This window comes from Mchenga conophoros, linkage group LG3, assembly GCF_057382185.1.
Source record: "Mchenga conophoros isolate Kocher_MC1m ecotype Shallow Benthic linkage group LG3, M_conophoros_male_GT1.1, whole genome shotgun sequence".
NCBI classification, from domain to species: Eukaryota; Metazoa; Chordata; class Actinopteri; order Cichliformes; family Cichlidae; genus Mchenga; species Mchenga conophoros.
Window position 1 is genome coordinate 32485740 of NC_140528.1, and position 7122 is coordinate 32492861.

The following is a 7122-nucleotide window of genomic DNA, read 5'->3' on the forward strand; positions in this document are numbered from 1 at the left end:
GGAAACAAATCTTTACAAAATCTACACCCCCCCCCCCCCCCCCCTTCTCTGGCCATGCTTAATCAACTCTATGTATGTATGGAGTTTATGCATACACTTGAACTTGCTTTGAGGAGATATGGCTGGCTGCACACCAAAACACATTTTTATTGGAATTCCACGTGAAAGACCAACACAAAGTGGTGCACATGTGAGAAGTGGAACGAAAATCATACATGATTCAAAACATTTTTTACAAATAAATAACTGAAAAGTGGGGTGTGTGTAATTGTTCAGCCCCCTGAGTCAATACTTTGTAGAACCACCTTTTGCTGCAATTACAGCTGCCAGTCTTTTTGGGTATGTCTCTACCAGCTTTGCACATCTACAGACTGAAATCCTTGCCCATTCTTCTCAATGTCGGGTAAGTTACTTTGAAAAAGTAATTAATTACTAATTACTAATTACTTAGTCAATATTGTATTTAAAATACTTATCTAATTACTGTGTCAGAAAAGTAACTTAATTACTAAATAAGTAATTTAACTAAATACTTCTTAAAATCCCTATAAACCTTGAGTGTGCAAACTATAGAAATTAAACTCTTTAAATAATTTTTTTTTTTAAAGACGGAGACTCTACAGTACACAGCGGTAGCATCTCTTCCACAATGTAGCCTGCAATCATTTTTTCAACTCACCTTCAGACACTTTCTGTGCTGCTAAAGTAAAATCAAGTTTTGCCTGCTTAGCAGGAGTTGCCGCGGTGTTATCCATGGATGATGAACAAGGATCACTCAGAAGTGTTCGTCTATGCTCTCGTGTCAGGCGCTTCAGTAGATTACTCCTGCTATTAACAACGGCCGATAGTTTTTACATATTACTGTAATGTTCTTGTCTGCTTGTTTCAGAAAAGTGAAGAGACGGGAATATTTCCATTTCATAAAACGGCCACTCGCTTCAGCCGAGTCCAACATCTTCCGCTTTAGAATACGACTATGCAGCAAACTGGTGTGAGATGATGTCCACCTGCACTACAGCGATGTTAAAGCGGCAGAGTTTAATTTACTTGTATGTGGTAGTCAGAGGGCCCGGTGGCACCAGTGTCCGGCAGCCTCGCCTCTGTCAGTGCGCCCCAGGGCAGCTGTGGCTACAATGTAGCTTGCCATTGCCAGTGTGTGTATGTGTGTGTGAATGGGGTTGATAACAGAATGTAGTGTAAAGCACTTTGGGGTCCTTAGGAACTGAGTAAAGCGCTATACAAATGCAGGCAATTTATGTTTAGAAGACAAATTATTGAAATTAAATAATTATATTCAGCGAGTTTAATTATTTTACAATGTAACGCAAGTACATTGTAAGTAACTGTAATTAAAGTACCTAAAAATGAACAGTAATTAGTTACTCTACTTTTTCAGTGGAAAAGTAATTTAATTACAGTAACGCGTTACTTAGTAACGCATTACACCCAACACTGATTCTTCTTTGCAAAACAGCTCCAGCTCAGTCAGATTAGATGGACAGCGTTTGTAAGCAGCAGTTTTCAGATCTTGCCAATGTCAGGGAGTTTTTAATGTTTTATTTGATTATGCTTCAAATGTTATGTTATACTTATGTTCACATATTTCACCAGACAGATTTCTTTTGCAACAGGAAGCTGACCCTGTGACTGTAGACATTTACCGCAAGAGACCAGTACAGAAATACACATCCGCAGAAGTTGACTTGCATTATATTATTCTTAGAAATTGACTTGTAGCACACACACTTTGTGACACACACACACACAGCTTACACACAGACAGCATCAGGACCTGCGTAACAGGAAATGTGATTATATTTGCATATTGACGATGTAACCTATAAAAATAAACAAATGCTGCAGTTCGAGGTGTCTCTCTGTCTGAGATTCACCCATGCAGCACGTTAACTATCTCGAGTGTCTCAGTGTTGTTTATTCACCTGACTGTTTGTTAACTATAAATCTCTGACAGCCAAAGATTCGTGATTGGATTTAGATCTGGACTTTGACTGGGCCATTCTAACACATGGATATGTTTTGTTTTAAACCATTCCATTGTTGCCCTGGCTTTATGTGGGGATGGGGATGGGGATGGTGTGTTCAGAGTGATGTGCAGTGTTAGTTTTCTGCCACACATAGTGTTTTACATTTTGGCCAAAAAGTTCCATTTTGGTCTCATCTGACCAGAGCACCTTCTTCCACATGTTTGCTGTGTCCCCCACATGGCTTGTGGCAAACTGCAAACGGGACTTCTTATGGTTTTCTGTTAACAATGGTGTCATGACCCTGTGCCTTCTCAGCTTACTCTGCATGGCTACAAGTGTTTCTGTTGTGTTGCATCTCTCTCTCCTCCCGCGCACCATGCTCTACCGGGGTGGAGTCATGACGACAAATGCTAGTAAGGCTCAGCGGAGAAGTGGCATCACTAACTCAGGCTGTCGCCCAATGGATTCCACTGTCCGACAACCCGCTTCCTGCGGCCCCTCCCCAGGTAACACATGCTCCTGCCGTCAATACAGTAGCCACAGCCACGCCTCAGTAGCTTCCGCGGTGTCGCTGGATAAGCTTTTACCTTCACCTGAGGCTTTTTCTGGGGAGATGGGAAAGTGTGCGGGATTTTTGTTGCAGTGTTCCATGCAGTTTCAATTATTACCGCATGTGTTTGCTACTAACGGGGTTAAGATTGTTTATGTCACCCAGCTACTACGAGATCGTGTCTGCCCTGTCCGGTCACCGTTTGTCAGACATAATGCACATCACCTTGCCTGTCACACTCACCCTCTCCGGTAACCACGTTGAGAACATTTGTCTCTGTGTGTTTAAGGCACCAGTGACCCCGCTCGTACTAGGTTATCCATGGCTTTCACAACACAACCCACTGACTGGAACCCAACCCATTGACTGGAAGAAAGAGCAAATAATGGGGTGGAGTACGGACTGCCACATGAACTGCCTTCGGGCTGCCACTCCATCTGTCCCTTCACGCCTCCCTGCGAAGCCTTCAAAAGCGCCAGAATTATCTTCCCCGGTGGGGGCAGGTTTCTTCTTTTTGACAAAAAGACAAAACACTCCGGCCGTGTATAGATTACCGCGGCCTCAACAAGATCACTGTAAAGAACAAGTACCCTCTTCCCCTCCTGAATTCCGCTTTCGAACTACTCCAAGTGGGCACAGTGTTCAGCAAACTAGACCTACGAAACGCATACCACCTGGTGAGAGTTCGAGAAGGAGATGAGTGGAAGACCGCCTTCAACACACATATTGGACACTTCGAGTATCTCGTCATGCCCTTTGGATTAATCAACGCGCCCGCGGTCTTCCAGGCTTTAGTAACAATGTTTTGAGGGATTTTATAAATCAATGTGCTTTTGTGTACCATTCTAAGTCCCAGGCTGAGCACGAGAGACACATGAGGCAGGTCCTGCAGCGCTCCTGGAGAACAGGCTATTCGTGAAAGGGGAAAAGTGTGAATTTCACGTTGACACGGTCGCCTTCCTAGGCTAAGTCATCTCTCGTGGAGATCTCAAACCTGACCCAGAGAAGGTCCGGGCCGTCGTGGACTGGCCCCAACCAGCAACTCCAACGGTTCCTAGGATTCGCCTTACAAAACTCACCTCCCCCAAAGTTCCTTTTCAGTGGGACCTCTGCTCAGGTGGCCTTTTCCCTGCTAAAGGAGAAGTTTGCTACCGACCCCATCCTCCGTCAGCCCAATCTCAGGCAACCGTTCGTGGTGGAGGTGGACGCTTCAGACACCGGAGTGGGAGCTGTTCTGTCACAGCGATTCGAAGGTACACTCCATCCCTGTGTGTTCTTTTGTCATCGTCTCTCCCCCGCAGAACAAAACTACGGCATTGGCAATCATGAGTTGTTACCGTGTGTTCACACCGAACACGATGGGCGCGTGAAAAAAGCCCCAAACGCCCCTAACTTGACGCCTGCACATTCGCAACCTCTACGCGTGTCCAAGAAAAATCCATCGCGCCCCAAAATATCATATTTTAACGCGCGTGAACTGGAAATGTGGGAGGGATGTGGGAGGAAGTTTTGCCAGACTGGTATCTTTGCAAGATGGCAGCTGTCGAGCTAGCGCTTGAGGAGAGAGTCTCCCTTCTCTATTTACTGTGGAGAGCAGAGCAGCAGCGTAAAAGACGTCCTCGCCGTACCTGGGTCCATCAGGTCCTCCAGAGGTGGGAGCAGTTTGGTGAGTTTCACCATTTGCTCCAGGAGCTGCGCCTGGATGACGGCCGATTCCAGCGCTATCACCGTCATTCACTCGGCCAGTTTGAGGACCTGCTGTCCCGCGTCGGTCCCAGAATCGCCCGCCTAGACACCAATTACAGGCGCTCAATCCCACCTGCAGAGCGCCTGTCCATCTGCCTGAGGTTAGTAAAAGTATTTAATACGGTAGTCCTTTATTGATACCTGTGCTAATATATGCTAAACCATCCTCATGCTGGATTTGAACAGGACAGGAAGATAAGCTCCGCCCAGCAGCTGAGTCCTCTCTGCTCACACTGGTGTTGGACTGCAACATCAGGGAGTCTGCTTCCACATCTGGTTTCCACAGCTGGAGGAAGCTGTCCCACGAGCACGCCTACGCCCCTCTGTCATTACTGAAGTAGTGATGGTGTTTAGTCAGTGTGAGACTGTTTCACTGGTCCAAGCAGAGATTTACATAAATGAGCTTTTATGAGTTCTTATATTATCTGATCAGGCCGTTTGCTCCTGTTAAAGATAAATGTGCATCGAACGTTGTGGGTATTCATGAGTCTAACAGTTTAAACCTGTGTGTGACGTTGTGTCCTTGAACGGCCCTGACAGACGGCTGTAGTCCATAATATTAATGTTTCCTGCTGACTGAAATAAGCAGCTGAGCTCTGTGAGGGCAGAGCTGCTGCTAACAGGTGAGTCTGTTACCTGGACTGGATTGAGTGAGCTGCTGTGTCACAGCTTTATCAGTGACACACTCAGCATGTGTGTGTGTGATATGTCATAGTGCTTGAAACACACATGAAAATATATTAAAGGTTGAATCTTTTTTCTTTTGGTTTGTGGAACAAAAATCAGCAACGAAGAAACGCGAGCGTAAAACTTGGTGTAGAAGTGCAACAAATGTAAGCCGGCTCATTTGATGCTGTGAAGCTTGAAAAGGATTTGCGCACCTACATCATTATTTACGGTTTAAATTGTGCTGCCTTCAGGTGCACCTGGTAAATTCAGGAATCTCTACTCCAAACCACAGCAGGTTGTTTTAGAGGCTTTTCTGGGTTAATGTTGGTTTGTTGGCAGAAACATGTCTGTGATCGCTGTGTTGTTCTTTTTGATGCAGGATTTCATGTAACTCGGTGCTAAAGTCATAACAATGAAGTTTAACAGTTCTAGTGCTCATGCGTCAGCTAGCATGCATCAGCTAGCATGCATCAGCTAGCATGCAGCCTGTTTCAGTTGCTCCTGCTTTTACTCTTTACTCTAATTTTTTCTTACTTATTTCTTTGTCCTTTACTGAGTGTGTTCATCTGTTTAAAAGCTTTCTTTTCAGACATGTGGATCGAGAGAGTTTTTGTTCTGCTGTTGCTTTCACTGAGGAATGGGAGCGCAGCACAGCAGCTACACACCAGAGATCAGCTGAGCCGCCTGATGCTGGTGTTGCAGATTAACTGGATTAACTGGCCTGTAAATGGAGAAAACTGAACACAGGAATATTTGGATTTGCTTCTTTTTCTCTGCTCATGTTCAACTTGTCTGATTCAAGCTGGGAATATTTATTAGAAACAAAGTGAATAATATTATTTTATTATCACGTTGATGCAGCACATGGTTCAGTTAGCTTTGTATAAACATGTGTTAGAAATGTTCTTCAATCAGCTCTTTTTACTCTCATTTCACAGCCAGTACTTTTTACTTTTACTTGAGTAAAGAAGTTGAATTAGTACTTGGAGTATTTTTAACAGTAGTACTTCTACTTCAGTACACACTGTGTGTACTTTTACCACCTGTGTCTGAGACCTCCTTCAGGGTCCACCTGAAGCTCTCAGTCTGCTGTGGAAAAAGGAAATCCAGGTGAGTTTCTCCTGATCACCTGAGGCCGTCATTACTGTGTGAACCCACACACCACTCCTCACTCCTCCCACCCGCTGCACACAGTCACTGAGTACAGACCGGCTGATTCCTGTAAAGGGAGAGGCAGGAAGAGGCGGAGCAACAGCTGAAAAACAAGAAGCTCAACGTCATTTTGCAGAAGTGAAAGTGTGAGAGAGCAGCAGCAGAGCTGCAGTCGAGTCCTGTTTGTCTCTAAAAGAAGATTCACTGGAGTCCATCAGGTTTCTCTCAGCAACAGTGGTGAGTGCAGCTGATCACACTTCCTGCTTCTACACAAATCTTCACTCTGTTCACTTCATCAGGACTCATCACAGTCACACTGGATCCATAGAAATCTGCTCATGTAACCACAGATCCACTGTAGGAGTATCGAGCTGCTGCTTCAGTCTCACTGTGGCTCTGCTCAGGACTGTGGACTCAGGCTGTGCTCTGGACTTCAGACTGACTCCACACTTCCTGGTTATTCATCACTTCCTGTTCCTATTAGATTGATTCTGGATCTGATTGATCATAAGGATTACAGATGTGAAAACACCTATTTATTCTTTATTGATATAAAGCCTTTGACACTGTAAACCAGCAGATTTTGGTCAGTACTTCAAAAAGTCATTCACACATTTTACAAAGCTTATCTGACTTACTGTATCCTGTAAGAGTCACAGATGTTCCTCAATCATTCAGAAAACAGTCGATGCTGCACTTTATAACTTTGTGTGGAAACATGAATCTCATTATTTAAACAGATGTGTTTGAATCATCCTGATAATCAGGCTTTAACCCTTTAGAGCCGATCGGAGCGGGCACGCTCTGTTTTGCGTAACTATTTTTAAATCCCAGTAGCACTGCAACCACGTAAGCTAGCGCAAAATTTTTTTTTGCTTATGAAACCGGAGGAGTTGTCCTTACATCTTATGCCATCAGCTTGTCCTCGGTCACGGTTTCCTTCCACATAAAGCTTTGCAAAAACTGCATAAAAAGCGCTTGCAGGAACAAAAACATAATATTCCAGAAACACGCTTTGCC